The following is a 19,879-nucleotide window of genomic DNA, read 5'->3' on the forward strand; positions in this document are numbered from 1 at the left end:
CAAAGTTCGACAATGAGGCTGAAACCATCACTCTTGCACAACGTTGCATTGGACTACAGGACGGAGCACACTAAAATGGCTAAGTTTTCTTTCCACATTTTAAGACTCAAAACATACATGTGTATAACTTTATATATAATATGTGTGTGGTTGTGGGTGTAAACATGTTTTTCCATTTTTAGTGTAATTTATGTTAAGTAGATGATTGACTACTTGCTCCCAATACAGTAATATTGATATAGGTGTTGTGTTTTTTTTGTCATAGGTTAGCCAGGAGGTTTTGAAGACTGAGGATTATTCCAGAGTTCGACAATGAGGCTGAAACCATCACTCTTACACAACGTTGCATTGGACTACAGGACGGAGCACACATGAGTGGCTAAGTTTTCAGAGAAGAAGACAGAAGAAATGTGAGTAAAACAGCACTAACCCACAGATAGAACACACCTAGGACACATTTAACCCTCTCTTCACCCCCCCCCCAGTTAACCCCTTCAATTCCCTGTCACCTGTGTCATTGATCAGTGAACACATGTTTACTGATCACTGTATCAGTGTCCCTGGCGACTTCCAATAGTGTTAGCGCCCATCCCAGATAGCGCCAGTTTTCCCGCTAGTACACCAGTAATCCCATTTAACCCCTTGATCGCCTCCCCCCCCCCCCAGTTAACGCCCTCACTGCCCTGTCACCAGTGTCATTGATTACAGTGAACAGATTTTTACTGATCACTGTATTAGTGTCACTGGTGACTTCCGATAGTGTTAGCGCCAGTTAGCGCCCCTCCCAGATAGCGTCAGATTGCCTGCAACATGGGCATTAATAAAAAATATCAATTGCGGTTGTATTGGTCCACAGGCCCGCTTGTTCATATGTCCGTGTTCTCTACTGCCATGGCCAGGCATAGATATGAGACGATAATGCGTTTTATGCACTTCTACGACAACACACTCAGTCGTCCTCGGGGTGACCCTGAATTTGACCGGCTCCACAAAATTCGGCCCCTCGTAAATCACTTTAACCAAAAATTTGCAGATATGTATACTCCCCATAAAAACATCTGCATTGATGAGTCCCTCATTCAATTTTCTGGCTGCCTTGTAATCAAACAGTTTCTCCCCAGCAAGCGTGCCAGATATGGGGTCAAGATGTATAAGACCTGTGAGAGGGCAACAGGCTATACATGTAAGTTTCAGATTTATGAGGAAAAATATAGTCACGTGGAGCCCCCCGGATGCCCAGACTACATGGGGAGCAGTGGCAAGATAGTTTGGGACTTGGTGTCATCCTTTTTCCATATGAGGTACCACTTATACGTGGACGTGAAAAAAAAAGTAAAAAAAAAAAAATTAAAAATACAAATCCCCCCCAAAAAATAAAAAAATGTAAAAATCAAAAATAGTTTTTTTGTTGTCATTTTTTGTGATTCTTCTACTTTTACTGTTTTATTGTTACTGTTTTATTGTTAATCATTTCTGTTTGTAGGAATGCTTTCAGCTGCAACACTGACCTGTTTATTCTGACAGCAACAGGAACTTGCTCTCAGAATAGACATAAATCAATGTGGGCAGCGCTGCTTCCGCCTCTACCATACACTAGTGAACTATTAATATAGGGTACAGCACGGCACAGTTCAGGGCACATTTACACAGGGTCTCGAAAGATGTTAGGTAGTCAGAAAACTGGCTATCGCATTTGGAGAGACCCAACCATCTGTTTTAAAAATGTTTAAAGTTTGAAAAAAAAAGTAAAAAAAAAAAAGTAAAAATACAAATCCCCCCCAAAAAAATAAAAAAATTTAAAAATCAAGAATAGTTAGTTTTTTTTGTTGCTGTCATTTTTTGTGATTCTTCTACTTTTACTGTTTTACTGTTACTGTTTTATTGTTAATCATTTCTGTTTGTAGGAATGCTTTCAGCTGCAACACTGACCTGTTTATTCTGACAGCAACAGGAACTTGCTCTCAGAATAGACATAAATCAATGTGGGCAGCGCTGCTTCCACCTCTACCATACACTAGTGAACTATTAATATAGGGTACAGCATGGCACAGTTCAGGGCACATTTACACAGGGTCTCAAAGGATGTTAGGTAGCCAGGAAACTGGCTATCGCATTTGGAGAGACCCGACCATCTGTTTTAAAAATGTTTAAAGTTTGAAAAAAAAAGTAAAAAAAAAAAAAATTAAAAGTACAAATCCTTCCCAAAAAATAAAAAAATTTAAAAATCAAAAATAGTTAGTTTTTTTTGTTGCTGTCATTTTTTGTGATTCTTCTACTTTTACTGTTTTATTGTTACTGTTTTATTGTTAATCATTTCTGTTTGTAGGAATGTTTTCAGCTGCAACACTGACCTGTTTATTCTGACAGCAACAGGAACTTGCTCTCAGAATAGACATAAATCAATGTGGGCAGCGCTGCTTCCACCTCTACCATACACTAGTGAACTATTAATATAGGGTACAGCACGGCACAGTTCAGGGCACATTTACACAGGGTCCCAAAAGATGTTAGGTAGCCAGGAAACTGGCTATCGCATTTGGAGAGACCCGACCATCTGTTTTAAAAATGTTTAAAGTTTGAAAAAAAAGTTAAAAAAAAAAAAATTAAAAGTACAAATCCTTCCCAAAAAATAAAAAAATGTAAAAATCAAAAATAGTTAGTTTTTTTTGTTGCTGTCATTTTTTGTGATTCTTCTACTTTTACTGTTTTACTGTTACTGTTTTATTGTTAATCATTTCTGTTTGTAGGAATGCTTTCAGCTGCAACACTGACCTGTTTATTCTGACAGCAACAGGAACTTGCTCTCAGAATAGACATAAATCAATGTGGGCAGCGCTGCTTCCACCTCTACCATACACTAGTGAACTATTAATATAGGGTACAGCATGGCACAGTTCAGGGCACATTTACACAGGGTCTCAAAAGATGTTAGGTAGCCAGGAAACTGGCTATCGCATTTGGAGAGACCCGACCATCTGTTTTAAAAATATTTAAAGTTTGAAAAAAAAAGTAAAAAAAAAAAAAGTAAAAATACAAATCCCCCCAAAAAATAAAAAAATTTAAAAATCAAAAATAGTTAGTTTTTTTTGTTGCTGTCATTTTTTGTGATTCTTCTACTTTTACTGTTTTACTGTTACTGTTTTATTGTTAATCATTTCTGTTTGTAGGAATGCTTTCAGCTGCAACACTGACCTGTTTATTCTGACAGCAACAGGAACTTGCTCTCAGAATAGACATAAATCAATGTGGGCAGCGCTGCTTCCACCTCTACCATACACTAGTGAACTATTAATATAGGGTACAGCATGGCACATTTCAGGGCACATTTACACAGGGTCTCAAAGGATGTTAGGTAGCCAGGAAACTGGCTATCGCATTTGGAGAGACCCAACCATCTGTTTTAAAAATGTTTAAAGTTTGAAAAAAAAGTAAAAAAAAAAAAAATTAAAAGTACAAATCCTTCCCAAAAAATAAAAAAATTTAAAAATCAAAAATAGTTAGTTTTTTTTGTTGCTGTCATTTTTTGTGATTCTTCTACTTTTACTGTTTTATTGTTACTGTTTTATTGTTAATCATTTCTGTTTGTAGGAATGTTTTCAGCTGCAACACTGACCGTTTAATTCTGACAGCAATAGGAACTTGCTCTCAGAATAGACATAAATCAATGTGGGCAGTGCTGTTGGATGAGATTTTTCATCCGCAGTTAAAAAAAGAGAATATATGCCAAAGCATGGGGGCCTGGGGTGGCCAATCGGTGGATGGACCCTATGCTTCGGCATACATATTTTATATCTGTTGGCACATTTCATGTGTGCCCACCATTAGAAGTGGGTGGATGCTAAGTTTTCCTTCCACATTTTAAGACTCAAAACATACATGTGTATAACTTTATATATTAATATGTGTGTGGTTGTGGGTCTTTGCATGTTTTTACATATTTAGCGTAATTTTTGTTAAGTAGATGATTGGTTACTTGGTCCAAATGCAGAAATATTTATATATGTGTTGTTTTCTTTTTTGTCATAGGTTAGCCAAGAGGTTTTAAAGACTGAGGATTATTCCAAAGTTCGACAATGAGGCTGAAACCATCACTCTTGCACAACGTTGCATTGGACTACAGGACGGAGCACACTAAAATGGCTAAGTTTTCTTTCCACATTTTAAGACTCAAAACATACATGTGTATAACTTTATATATAATATGTGTGTGGTTGTGGGTGTAAACATGTTTTTCCATTTTTAGTGTAATTTATGTTAAGTAGATGATTGACTACTTGCTCCCAATACAGTAATATTGATATAGGTGTTGTGTTTTTTTTGTCATAGGTTAGCCAGGAGGTTTTGAAGACTGAGGATTATTCCAGAGTTCGACAATGAGGCTGAAACCATCACTCTTACACAACGTTGCATTTTACTACAGGACGGAGCACACATGAGTGGCTAAGTTTTCAGAGAAGAAGACAGAAGAAATGTGAGTAAAACAGCACTAACCCACAGATAGAACACACCTAGGACACATTTAACCCTCTCTTCACCCCCCCCAGTTAACCCCTTCAATTCCCTGTCACCTGTGTCATTGATCAGTGAACACATGTTTACTGATCACTGTATCAGTGTCCCTGGCGACTTCCAATAGTGTTAGCGCCCATCCCAGATAGCGCCAGTTTTCCCGCTAGTACACCAGTAATCCCATTTAACCCCTTGATCGCCTCCCCCCCCCCCAGTTAACGCCCTCACTGCCCTGTCACCAGTGTCATTGATTACAGTGAACAGATTTTTACTGATCACTGTATTAGTGTCACCGGTGACTTCCGATAGTGTTAGCGCCAGTTAGCGCCCCTCCCAGATAGCGTCAGATTGCCTGCAACATGGGCATTAATAAAAAATATCAATTGCGGTTGTATTGGTCCACAGGCCCGCTTGTTCATATGTCCGTGTTCTCTACTGCCATGGCCAGGCATAGATATGAGACGATAATGCGTTTTATGCACTTCTACGACAACACACTCAGTCGTCCTCGGGGTGACCCTGAATTTGACCGGCTCCACAAAATTCGGCCCCTCGTAAATCACTTTAACCAAAAATTTGCAGATATGTATACTCCCCATAAAAACATCTGCATTGATGAGTCCCTCATTCAATTTTCTGGCTGCCTTGTAATCAAACAGTTTCTCCCCAGCAAGCGTGCCAGATATGGGGTCAAGATGTATAAGACCTGTGAGAGGGCAACAGGCTATACATGTAAGTTTCAGATTTATGAGGAAAAATATAGTCACGTGGAGCCCCCCGGATGCCCAGACTACATGGGGAGCAGTGGCAAGATAGTTTGGGACTTGGTGTCATCCTTTTTCCATATGAGGTACCACTTATACGTGGACGTGAAAAAAAAAGTAAAAAAAAAAAAATTAAAAATACAAATCCCCCCCAAAAAATAAAAAAATGTAAAAATCAAAAATAGTTTTTTTGTTGTCATTTTTTGTGATTCTTCTACTTTTACTGTTTTATTGTTACTGTTTTATTGTTAATCATTTCTGTTTGTAGGAATGCTTTCAGCTGCAACACTGACCTGTTTATTCTGACAGCAACAGGAACTTGCTCTCAGAATAGACATAAATCAATGTGGGCAGCGCTGCTTCCGCCTCTACCATACACTAGTGAACTATTAATATAGGGTACAGCACGGCACAGTTCAGGGCACATTTACACAGGGTCTCGAAAGATGTTAGGTAGTCAGAAAACTGGCTATCGCATTTGGAGAGACCCGACCATCTGTTTTAAAAATGTTTAAAGTTTGAAAAAAAAAGTAAAAAAAAAAAGTAAAAATACAAATCCCCCCCAAAAAAATAAAAAAATTTAAAAATCAAAAATAGTTTGTTTTTTTTGTTGCTGTCATTTTTTGTGATTCTTCTACTTTTACTGTTTTATTGTTACTGTTTTATTGTTAATAATTTCTGTTTTTAGGAATGCTTTCAGCTGCAACCCTGACCTGTTTATTCTGACAGCAACAGGAACTTGCTCTCAGAATAGACATAAATCAATGTGGGCAGCGCTGCTTCCACCTCTACCATACACTAGTGAACTATTAATATAGGGTACAGCACGGCACAGTTCAGGGCACATTTACACAGGGTCTCAAAAGATGTTAGGTAGCCAGGAAACTGGCTATCGCATTTGGAGAGACCCGACCATCTGTTTTAAAAATGTTTAAAGTTTGAAAAAAAAAGTAAAAAAAAAAAAAATTAAAAGTACAAATCCTTCCCAAAAAATAAAAAAATTTAAAAATCAAAAATAGTTAGTTTTTTTTGTTGCTGTCATTTTTTGTGATTCTTCTACTTTTACTGTTTTATTGTTACTGTTTTATTGTTAATCATTTCTGTTTGTAGGAATGCCTTCAGCTGCAACACTGACCTGTTTATTCTGACAGCAACAGGAACTTGCTCTCAGAATAGACATAAATCAATGTGGGCAGTGCTGCTTCCGCCTCTACCATACACTAGTGAACTATTAATATAGGGTACAGCACGGCACAGTTCAGGGCACATTTACACAGGGTCTCGAAAGATGTTAGGTAGTCAGGAAACTGGCTATTGCATTTGGAGAGACCCGACCATCTGTTTTAAAAATGTTTAAAGTTTGAAAAAAAAAGTAAAAAAAAAAAAGTAAAAATACAAATCCCCCCAAAAAATAAAAAAATTTAAAAATCAAAAATAGTTAGTTTTTTTTGTTGCTGTCATTTTTTGTGATTCTTCTACTTTTACTTTTTTACTGTTACTGTTTTATTGTTAATCATTTCTGTTTGTAGGAATGCTTTCAGCTGCAACACTGACCTGTTTATTCTGACAGCAACAGGAACTTGCTCTCAGAATAGACATAAATCAATGTGGGCAGCGCTGCTTCCACCTCTACCATACACTAGTGAACTATTAATATAGGGTACAGCATGGCACAGTTCAGGGCACATTTACACAGGGTCTCAAAAGATGTTAGGTAGCCAGGAAACTGGCTATCGCATTTGGAGAGACCCGACCATCTGTTTTAAAAATGTTTAAAGTTTGAAAAAAAAAGTAAAAAAAAAAAAAATTAAAAGTACAAATCCTTCCCAAAAAATAAAAAAATTTAAAAATCAAAAATAGTTAGTTTTTTTTGTTGCTGTCATTTTTTGTGATTCTTCTACTTTTACTGTTTTATTGTTACTGTTTTATTGTTAATCATTTCTGTTTGTAGGAATGTTTTCAGCTGCAACACTGACCGTTTTATTCTGACAGCAACAGGAACTTGCTCTCAGAATAGACATAAATCAATGTGGGCAGTGCTGTTGGATGAGATTTTTCATCCGCAGTTAAAAAAAGAGAATATATGCCAAAGCATGGGGGCCTGGGGTGGCCAATCGGTGGATGGACCCTATGCTTCGGCATACATATTTTATATCTGTTGGCACATTTCATGTGTGCCCACCATTAGAAGTGGGTGGATGCTAAGTTTTCCTTCCACATTTTAAGACTCAAAACATACATGTGTATAACTTTATATATTAATATGTGTGTGGTTGTGGGTCTTTGCATGTTTTTACATATTTAGCGTAATTTTTGTTAAGTAGATGATTGGTTACTTGGTCCAAATGCAGAAATATTTATATATGTGTTGTTTTCTTTTTTGTCATAGGTTAGCCAAGAGGTTTTAAAGACTGAGGATTATTCCAAAGTTCGACAATGACGCTGAAACCATCACTCTTGCACAACGTTGCATTGGACTACAGGACGGAGCACACTAAAATGGCTAAGTTTTCTTTCCACATTTTAAGACTCAAAACATACATGTGTATAACTTTATATATTAATATGTGTGTGGTTGTGGGTGTAAACATGTTTTTCCATTTTTAGTGTAATTTATGTTAAGTAGATGATTGACTACTTGCTCCCAATACAGTAATATTGATATAGGTGTTGTGTTTTTTTTTGTCATAGGTTAGCCAGGAGGTTTTGAAGACTGAGGATTATTCCAGAGTTCGACAATGAGGCTGAAACCATCACTCTTACACAACGTTGCATTGGACTACAGGACGGAGCACACATGAGTGGCTAAGTTTTCAGAGAAGAAGACAGAAGAAATGTGAGTAAAACAGCACTAACCCACAGATAGAACACACCTAGGACACATTTAACCCTCTCTTCACCCCCCCAGTTAACCCCTTCAATTCCCTGTCACCTGTGTCATTGATCAGTGAACACATGTTTACTGATCGATGTATCAGTGTCCCTGGCGACTTCCAATAGTGTTAGCGCCCATCCCAGATAGCGCCAGTTTTCCCGCTAGTACACCAGTAATCCCATTTAACCCCTTGATCGCCTCCCCCCCAGTTAACGCCCTCACTGCCCTGTCACCAGTGTCATTGATTACAGTGAACAGATTTTTACTGATCACTGTATTAGTGTCACCGGTGACTTCCGATAGTGTTAGCGCCAGTTAGCGCCCCTCCCAGATAGCGTCAGATTGCCTGCAACATGGGCATTAATAAAAAATATCAATTGCGGTTGTATTGGTCCACAGGCCCGCTTGTTCATATGTCCGTGTTCTCTACTGCCATGGCCAGGCATAGATATGAGACGATAATGCGTTTTATGCACTTCTACGACAACACACTCAGTCGTCCTCGGGGTGACCCTGAATTTGACCGGCTCCACAAAATTCGGCCCCTCGTAAATCACTTTAACCAAAAATTTGCAGATATGTATACTCCCCATAAAAACAACTGCATTGATGAGTCCCTCATTCAATTTTCTGGCTGCCTTGTAATCAAACAGTTTCTCCCCAGCAAGCGTGCCAGATATGGGGTCAAGATGTATAAGACCTGTGAGAGGGCAACAGGCTATACATGTAAGTTTCAGATTTATGAGGAAAAATATAGTCACGTGGAGCCCCCCGGATGCCCAGACTACATGGGGAGCAGTGGCAAGATAGTTTGGGACTTGGTGTCATCCTTTTTCCATATGAGGTACCACTTATACGTGGACGTGAAAAAAAAAGTAAAAAAAAAAAAATTAAAAATACAAATCCCCCCAAAAAATAAAAAATGTAAAAATCAAAAATAGTTAGTTTTTTTGTTGTCATTTTTTGTGATTCTTCTACTTTTACTGTTTTATTGTTACTGTTTTATTGTTAATCATTTCTGTTTGTAGGAATGCCTTCAGCTGCAACACTGACCTGTTTATTCTGACAGCAACAGGAACTTGCTCTCAGAATAGACATAAATCAATGTGGGCAGCGCTGCTTTCGCCTCTACCATACACTAGTGAACTATTAATATAGGGTACAGCACGGCACAGTTCAGGGCACATTTACACAGGGTCTCAAAAGATGTTAGGTAGCCAGGAAACTGGCTATCGCATTTGGAGAGACCCGACCATCTGTTTTAAAAATGTTTAAAGTTTGAAAAAAAAGTAAAAAAAAAAATAATTAAAAGTACAAATCCTTCCCAAAAAATAAAAAAATTTAAAAATCAAAAATAGTTAGTTTTTTTTGTTGCTGTCATTTTTTGTGATTCTTCTACTTTTACTGTTTTATTGTTACTGTTTTATTGTTAATCATTTCTGTTTGTAGGAATGCTTTCAGCTGCAACACTGACCTGTTTATTCTGACAGCAGCAGGAACTTGCTCTCAGAATAGACATAAATCAATGTGGGCAGCGCTGCTTCCGCCTCTACCATACACTAGTGAACTATTAATATAGGGTACAGCACGGCACAGTTCAGGGCACATTTACACAGGGTCTCGAAAGATGTTAGGTAGTCAGGAAACTGGCTATTGCATTTGGAGAGACCCGACCATCTGTTTTAAAAATGTTTAAAGTTTTAAAAAAAAAGTAAAAAAAAAAAAAGTAAAAATACAAATCCCCCCAAAAAATAAAAAAATTTAAAAATCAAAAATAGTTAGTTTTTTTGTTGCTGTCATTTTTTGTGATTCTTCTACTTTTACTGTTTTACTGTTACTGTTTTATTGTTAATCATTTCTGTTTGTAGGAATGTTTTCAGCTGCAACACTGACCGTTTTATTCTGACAGCAACAGGAACTTGCTCTCAGAATAGACATAAATCAATGTGGGCAGTGCTGTTGGATGAGATTTTTCATCCGCAGTTAAAAAAAGAGAATATATGCCAAAGCATGGGGGCCTGGGGTGGCCAATCGGTGGATGGACCCTATGCTTCGGCATACATATTTTATATCTGTTGGCACATTTCATGTGTACCCACCATTAGAAGTGGGTGGATGCTAAGTTTTCCTTCCACATTTTAAGACTCAAAACATACATGTGTATAACTTTATATATTAATATGTGTGTGGTTGTGGGTCTTTGCATGTTTTTACATATTTAGCGTAATTTTTGTTAAGTAGATGATTGGTTACTTGGTCCAAATGCAGAAATATTTATATATGTGTTGTTTTCTTTTTTGTCATAGGTTAGCCAAGAGGTTTTAAAGACTGAGGATTATTCCAAAGTTCGACAATGAGGCTGAAACCATCACTCTTGCACAACGTTGCATTGGACTACAGGACGGAGCACACTAAAATGGCTAAGTTTTCTTTCCACATTTTAAGACTCAAAACATACATGTGTATAACTTTATATATTAATATGTGTGTGGTTGTGGGTGTAAACATGTTTTTCCATTTTTAGTGTAATTTATGTTAAGTAGATGATTGACTACTTGCTCCCAATACAGTAATATTGATATAGGTGTTGTGTTTTTTTTGTCATAGGTTAGCCAGGAGGTTTTGAAGACTGAGGATTATTCCAGAGTTCGACAATGAGGCTGAAACCATCACTCTTACACAACGTTGCATTGGACTACAGGACGGAGCACACATGAGTGGCTAAGTTTTCAGAGAAGAAGACAGAAGAAATGTGAGTAAAACAGCACTAACCCACAGATAGAACACACCTAGGACACATTTAACCCTCTCTTCACCCCCCCCCAGTTAACCCCTTCAATTCCCTGTCACCTGTGTCATTGATCAGTGAACACATGTTTACTGATCACTGTATCAGTGTCCCTGGCGACTTCCAATAGTGTTAGCGCCCATCCCAGATAGCGCCAGTTTTCCCGCTAGTACACCAGTAATCCCATTTAACCCCTTGATCGCCTCCCCCCCCCAGTTAACGCCCTCACTGCCCTGTCACCAGTGTCATTGATTACAGTGAACAGATTTTTACTGATCACTGTATTAGTGTCACCGGTGACTTCCGATAGTGTTAGCGCCAGTTAGCGCCCCTCCCAGATAGCGTCAGATTGCCTGCAACATGGGCATTAATAAAAAATATCAATTGCGGTTGTATTGGTCCACAGGCCCGCTTGTTCATATGTCCGTGTTCTCTACTGCCATGGCCAGGCATAGATATGAGACGATAATGCGTTTTATGCACTTCTACGACAACACACTCAGTCGTCCTCGGGGTGACCCTGAATTTGACCGGCTCCACAAAATTCGGCCCCTCGTAAATCACTTTAACCAAAAATTTGCAGATATGTATACTCCCCATAAAAACATCTGCATTGATGAGTCCCTCATTCAATTTTCTGGCTGCCTTGTAATCAAACAGTTTCTCCCCAGCAAACGTGCCAGATATGGGGTCAAGATGTATAAGACCTGTGAGAGGGCAACAGGCTATACATGTAAGTTTCAGATTTATGAGGAAAAATATAGTCACGTGGAGCCCCCCGGATGCCCAGACTACATGGGGAGCAGTGGCAAGATAGTTTGGGACTTGGTGTCATCCTTTTTCCATATGAGGTACCACTTATACGTGGACGTGAAAAAAAAAGTAAAAAAAAAAAAATTAAAAATACAAATCCCCCCCAAAAAATAAAAAATGTAAAAATCAAAAATAGTTAGTTATTTTGTTGTCATTTTTTGTGATTCTTCTACTTTTACTGTTTTATTGTTACTGTTTTATTGTTAATCATTTCTGTTTGTAGGAATGCTTTCAGCTGCAACACTGACCTGTTTATTCTGACAGCAACAGGAACTTGCTCTCAGAATAGACATAAATCAATGTGGGCAGCGCTGCTTCCGCCTCTACCATACACTAGTGAACTATTAATATAGGGTACAGCACGGCACAGTTCAGGGCACATTTACACAGGGTCTCGAAAGATGTTAGGTAGTCAGAAAACTGGCTATCGCATTTGGAGAGACCCGACCATCTGTTTTAAAAATGTTTAAAGTTTGAAAAAAAAAGTAAAAAAAAAAAAGTAAAAATACAAATCCCCCCCAAAAAAATAAAAAAATTTAAAAATCAAAAATAGTTTGTTTTTTTTGTTGCTGTCATTTTTTGTGATTCTTCTACTTTTACTGTTTTATTGTTACTGTTTTATTGTTAATCATTTCTGTTTGTAGGAATGCTTTCAGCTGCAACACTGACCTGTTTATTCTGACAGCAACAGGAACTTGCTCTCAGAATAGACATAAATCAATGTGGGCAGCGCTGCTTCCACCTCTACCATACACTAGTGAACTATTAATATAGGGTACAGCACGGCACAGTTCAGGGCACATTTACACAGGGTCTCAAAAGATGTTAGGTAGCCAGGAAACTGGCTATCGCATTTGGAGAGACCCGACCATCTGTTTTAAAAATGTTTAAAGTTTGAAAAAAAAGTAAAAAAAAAAAAAATTAAAAGTACAAATCCTTCCCAAAAAATAAAAAAATTTAAAAATCAAAAATAGTTAGTTTTTTTTTTTGCTGTCATTTTTTGTGATTCTTCTACTTTTACTGTTTTATTGTTACTGTTTTATTGTTAATCATTTCTGTTTGTAGGAATGCTTTCAGCTGCAACACTGACCTGTTTATTCTGACAGCAACAGGAACTTGCTCTCAGAATAGACATAAATCAATGTGGGCAGCGCTGCTTCCGCCTCTACCATACACTAGTGAACTATTAATATAGGGTACAGCACGGCACAGTTCAGGGCACATTTACACAGGGTCTCGAAAGATGTTAGGTAGTCAGGAAACTGGCTATTGCATTTGGAGAGACCCGACCATCTGTTTTTAAAAATGTTTAAAGTTTGAAAAAAAAAGTAAAAAAAAAAAAAATTAAAAGTACAAATCCTTCCCAAAAAATAAAAAAATTTAAAAATCAAAAATAGTTAGTTTTTTTTGTTGCTGTCATTTTTTGTGATTCTTCTACTTTTACTGTTTTATTGTTACTGTTTTATTGTTAATCATTTCTGTTTGTAGGAATGTTTTCAGCTGCAACACTGACCGTTTTATTCTGACAGCAACAGGAACTTGCTCTCAGAATAGACATAAATCAATGTGGGCAGTGCTGTTGGATGAGATTTTTCATCCGCAGTTAAAAAAAGAGAATATATGCCAAAGCATGGGGGCCTGGGGTGGCCAATCGGTGGATGGACCCTATGCTTCGGCATACATATTTTATATCTGTTGGCACATTTCATGTGTGCCCACCATTAGAAGTGGGTGGATGCTAAGTTTTCCTTCCACATTTTAAGACTCAAAACATACATGTGTATAACTTTATATATTAATATGTGTGTGGTTGTGGGTCTTTGCATGTTTTTACATATTTAGCGTAATTTTTGTTAAGTAGATGATTGGTTACTTGGTCCAAATGCAGAAATATTTATATATGTGTTGTTTTCTTTTTTGTCATAGGTTAGCCAAGAGGTTTTAAAGACTGAGGATTATTCCAAAGTTCGACAATGACGCTGAAACCATCACTCTTGCACAACGTTGCATTGGACTACAGGACGGAGCACACTAAAATGGCTAAGTTTTCTTTCCACATTTTAAGACTCAAAACATACATGTGTATAACTTTATATATTAATATGTGTGTGGTTGTGGGTGTAAACATGTTTTTCCATTTTTAGTGTAATTTATGTTAAGTAGATGATTGACTACTTGCTCCCAATACAGTAATATTGATATAGGTGTTGTGTTTTTTTTGTCATAGGTTAGCCAGGAGGTTTTGAAGACTGAGGATTATTCCAGAGTTCGACAATGAGGCTGAAACCATCACTCTTACACAACGTTGCATTGGACTACAGGACGGAGCACACATGAGTGGCTAAGTTTTCAGAGAAGAAGACAGAAGAAATGTGAGTAAAACAGCACTAACCCACAGATAGAACACACCTAGGACACATTTAACCCTCTCTTCACCCCCCCCCAGTTAACCCCTTCAATTCCCTGTCACCTGTGTCATTGATCAGTGAACACATGTTTACTGATCACTGTATCAGTGTCCCTGGCGACTTCCAATAGTGTTAGCGCCCATCCCAGATAGCGCCAGTTTTCCCGCTAGTACACCAGTAATCCCATTTAACCCCTTGATCGCCTCCCCCCCCAGTTAACGCCCTCACTGCCCTGTCACCAGTGTCATTGATTACAGTGAACAGATTTTTACTGATCACTGTATTAGTGTCACCGGTGACTTCCGATAGTGTTAGCGCCCCTCCCAGATAGCGTCAGATTGCCTGCAACATGGGCATTAATAAAAAATATCAATTGCGGTTGTATTGGTCCACAGGCCCGCTTGTTCATATGTCCGTGTTCTCTACTGCCATGGCCAGGCATAGATATGAGACGATAATGCGTTTTATGCACTTCTACGACAACACACTCAGTCGTCCTCGGGGTGACCCTGAATTTGACCGGCTCCACAAAATTCGGCCCCTCGTAAATCACTTTAACCAAAAATTTGCAGATATGTATACTCCCCATAAAAACATCTGCATTGATGAGTCCCTCATTCAATTTTCTGGCTGCCTTGTAATCAAACAGTTTCTCCCCAGCAAGCGTGCCAGATATGGGGTCAAGATGTATAAGACCTGTGAGAGGGCAACAGGCTATACATGTAAGTTTCAGATTTATGAGGAAAAATATAGTCACGTGGAGCCCCCCGGATGCCCAGACTACATGGGGAGCAGTGGCAAGATAGTTTGGGACTTGGTGTCATCCTTTTTCCATATGAGGTACCACTTATACGTGGACGTGAAAAAAAAAGTAAAAAAAAAAAAATTAAAAATACAAATCCCCCCCAAAAAATAAAAAATGTAAAAATCAAAAATAGTTAGTTATTTTGTTGTCATTTTTTGTGATTCTTCTACTTTTACTGTTTTATTGTTACTGTTTTATTGTTAATCATTTCTGTTTGTAGGAATGCTTTCAGCTGCAACACTGACCTGTTTATTCTGACAGCAACAGGAACTTGCTCTCAGAATAGACATAAATCAATGTGGGCAGCGCTGCTTCCGCCTCTACCATACACTAGTGAACTATTAATATAGGGTACAGCACGGCACAGTTCAGGGCACATTTACACAGGGTCTCGAAAGATGTTAGGTAGTCAGAAAACTGGCTATCGCATTTGGAAAGACCCGACCATCTGTTTTAAAAATGTTTAAAGTTTGAAAAAAAAAGTAAAAAAAAAAAAAGTAAAAATACAAATCCCCCCCAAAAAATAAAAAAATTTAAAAATCAAAAATAGTTTTTTTTTTTTTTTGTTGCTGTCATTTTTTGTGATTCTTCTACTTTTACTGTTTTATTGTTACTGTTTTATTGTTAATCATTTCTGTTTGTAGGAATGCTTTCAGCTGCAACACTGACCTGTTTATTCTGACAGCAACAGGAGCTTGCTCTCAGAATAGACATAAATCAATGTGGGCAGCGCTGCTTCCACCTCTACCATACACTAGTGAACTATTAATATAGGGTACAGCACGGCACAGTTCAGGGCACATTTACACAGGGTCTCAAAAGATGTTAGGTAGCCAGGAAACTGGCTATCGCATTTGGAGAGACCCGACCATCTGTTTTAAAAATGTTTAAAGTTTGAATAAAAAAGTAAAAAAAAAAAAAATTAAAAGTACAAATCCTTCCCAAAAAATAAAAAAATTTAAAAATCAAAAATAGTTAGTTTTTTTTGTTGCTGTCATTTTTTGTGAATCTTCTAATTTTACTGTTTTATTGTTACTGTTTTATTTTTAATCATTTCTGTTTGTAGGAATGCCTTCAGCTGCAACACTGACCTGTTTATTCTGACAGCAACAGGAACTTGCTCTCAGAATAGACATAAATCAATGTGGGCAGCGCTGCTTCCGCCTCTACCATACACTAGTGAACTATTAATATAGGGTACAGCACGGCACAGTTCAGGGCACATTTACACAGGGTCTCGAAAGATGTTAGGTAGTCAGGAAACTGGCTATCGCATTTGGAGAGACCCGACCATCTGTTTTAAAAATGTTTAAAGTTTGAAAAAAAAAGTAAAAAAAAAAAAAGTAAAAATACAAATCCCCCCAAAAAATAAAAAAATTTAAAAATCAAAAATAGTTAGTTTTTTTTGTTGCTGTCATTTTTTGTGATTCTTCTACTTTTACTGTTTTACTGTTACTGTTTTATTGTTAATCATTTCTGTTTGTAGGAATGCTTTCAGCTGCAACACTGACCTGTTTATTCTGACAGCAACAGGAACTTGCTCTCAGAATAGACATAAATCAATGTGGGCAGCGCTGCTTCCACCTCTACCATACACTAGTGAACTATTAATATAGGGTACAGCATGGCACAGTTCAGGGCACATTTACACAGGGTCTCAAAAGATGTTAGGTAGCCAGGAAACTGGCTATCGCATTTGGAGAGACCCGACCATCTGTTTTAAAAATGTTTAAAGTTTGAAAAAAAAAGCAAAAAAAAAAAAAATTAAAAGTACAAATCCTTCCCAAAAAATAAAAAAATTTAAAAATCAAAAATAGTTAGTTTTTTTTGTTGCTGTCATTTTTTGTGATTCTTCTACTTTTACTGTTTTATTGTTACTGTTTTATTGTTAATCATTTCTGTTTGTAGGAATGTTTTCAGCTGCAACACTGACCGTTTTATTCTGACAGCAACAGGAACTTGCTCTCAGAATAGACATAAATCAATGTGGGCAGTGCTGTTGGATGAGATTTTTCATCCGCAGTTAAAAAAAGAGAATATATGCCAAAGCATGGGGGCCTGGGGTGGCCAATCGGTGGATGGACCCTATGCTTCGGCATACATATTTTATATCTGTTGGCACATTTCACGTGTGCCCACCATTAGAAGTGGGTGGATGCTAAGTTTTCCTTCCACATTTTAAGACTCAAAACATACATGTGTATATCTTTATATATTAATATGTGTGTGGTTGTGGGTCTTTGCATGTTTTTACATATTTAGCGTAATTTTTGTTAAGTAGATGATTGGTTACTTGGTCCAAATGCAGAAATATTTATATATGTGTTGTTTTCTTTTTTGTCATAGGTTAGCCAAGAGGTTTTAAAGACTGAGGATTATTCCAAAGTTCGACAATGAGGCTGAAACCATCACTCTTGCACAACGTTGCATTGGACTACAGGACGGAGCACACTAAAATGGCTAAGTTTTCTTTCCACATTTTAAGACTCAAAACATACATGTGTATAACTTTATATATTAATATGTGTGTGGTTGTGGGTGTAAACATGTTTTTCCATTTTTAGTGTAATTTATGTTAAGTAGATGATTGACTACTTGCTCCCAATACAGTAATATTGATATAGGTGTTGTGTTTTTTTTGTCATAGGTTAGCCAGGAGGTTTTGAAGACTGAGGATTATTCCAGAGTTCGACAATGAGGCTGAAACCATCACTCTTACACAACGTTGCATTGGACTACAGGACGGAGCACACATGAGTGGCTAAGTTTTCAGAGAAGAAGACAGAAGAAATGTGAGTAAAACAGCACTAACCCACAGATAGAACACACCTAGGACACATTTAACCCTCTCTTCACCCCCCCCCAGTTAACCCCTTCAATTCCCTGTCACCTGTGTCATTGATCAGTGAACACATGTTTACTGATCGATGTATCAGTGTCCCTGGCGACTTCCAATAGTGTTAGCGCCCATCCCAGATAGCGCCAGTTTTCCCGCTAGTACACCAGTAATCCCATTTAACCCCTTGATCGCCTCCCCCCCCCCCAGTTAACGCCCTCACTGCCCTGTCACCAGTGTCATTGATTACAGTGAACAGATTTTTACTGATCACTGTATTAGTGTCACCGGTGACTTCCGATAGTGTTAGCGCCAGTTAGCGCCCCTCCCAGATAGCGTCAGATTGCCTGCAACATGGGCATTAATAAAAAATATCAATTGCGGTTGTATTGGTCCACAGGCCCGCTTGTTCATATGTCCGTGTTCTCTACTGCCATGGCCAGGCATAGATATGAGACGATAATGCGTTTTATGCACTTCTACGACAACACACTCAGTCGTCCTCGGGGTGACCCTGAATTTGACCGGCTCCACAAAATTCGGCCCCTCGTAAATCACTTTAACCAAAAATTTGCAGATATGTATACTCCCCATAAAAACATCTGCATTGATGAGTCCCTCATTCAATTTTCTGGCTGCCTTGTAATCAAACAGTTTCTCCCCAGCAAGCGTGCCAGATATGGGGTCAAGATGTATAAGACCTGTGAGAGTGCAACAGGCTATACATGTAAGTTTCAGATTTATGAGGAAAAATATAGTCACGTGGAGCCCCCCGGATGCCCAGACTACATGGGGAGCAGTGGCAAGATAGTTTGGGACTTGGTGTCATCCTTTTTCCATATGAGGTACCACTTATACGTGGACGTGAAAAAAAAAGTAAAAAAAAAAAAATTAAAAATACAAATCCCCCCCAAAAAATAAAAAATGTAAAAATCAAAAATAGTTAGTTATTTTGTTGTCATTTTTTGTGATTCTTCTACTTTTACTGTTTTATTGTTACTGTTTTATTGTTAATCATTTCTGTTTGTAGGAATGCCTTCAGCTGCAACACTGACCTGTTTATTCTGACAGCAACAGGAACTTGCTCTCAGAATAGACATAAATCAATGTGGGCAGCGCTGCTTCCGCCTCTACCATACACTAGTGAACTATTAATATAGGGTACAGCACGGCACAGTTCAGGGCACATTTACACAGGGTCTCAAAAGATGTTAGGTAGCAAGGAAATTGGCTATCGCATTTGGAGAGACCCGACCATCTGTTTTAAAAATGTTTAAAGTTTGAAAAAAAAGTAAAAAAAAAAAAAATTAAAAGTACAAATCCTTCCCAAAAAATAAAAAAATTTAAAAATCAAACATAGTTAGTTTTTTTTGTTGCTGTCATTTTTTGTGATTCTTCTACTTTTACTGTTTTATTGTTACTGTTTTATTGTTAATCATTTCTGTTTGTAGGAATGCTTTCAGCTGCAACACTGACCTGTTTATTCTGACAGCAGCAGGAACTTGCTCTCAGAATAGACATAAATCAATGTGGGCAGCGCTGCTTCCACCTCTACCATACACTAGTGAACTATTAATATAGGGTACAGCACGGCACAGTTCAGGGCACATTTACACAGGGTCTCAAAAGATGTTAGGTAGCCAGGAAACTGGCTATCGCATTTGGAGAGACCCGACCATCTGTTTTAAAAATGTTTAAAGTTTGAAAAAAAAGTAAAAAAAAAAAAAATTAAAAGTACAAATCCTTCCCAAAAAATAAAAAAATTTAAAAATCAAAAATAGTTAGTTTTTTTTTTTGCTGTCATTTTTTGTGATTCTTCTACTTTTACTGTTTTATTGTTACTGTTTTATTGTTAATCATTTCTGTTTGTAGGAATGCTTTCAGCTGCAACACTGACCTGTTTATTCTGACAGCAACAGGAACTTGCTCTCAGAATAGACATAAATCAATGTGGGCAGCGCTGCTTCCACCTCTACCATACACTAGTGAACTATTAATATAGGGTACAGCATGGCACAGTTCAGGGCACATTTACACAGGGTCTCAAAAGATGCTAGGTAGCCAGGAAACTGGCTATCACA

The sequence above is a fragment of the Staurois parvus genome, unplaced genomic scaffold (genome assembly GCF_062004578.1).
Source record: "Staurois parvus isolate SC_StPar_1 unplaced genomic scaffold, SC_StPar_1.0 ptg001084l, whole genome shotgun sequence".
Lineage (NCBI taxonomy): Eukaryota > Metazoa > Chordata > Amphibia > Anura > Ranidae > Staurois > Staurois parvus.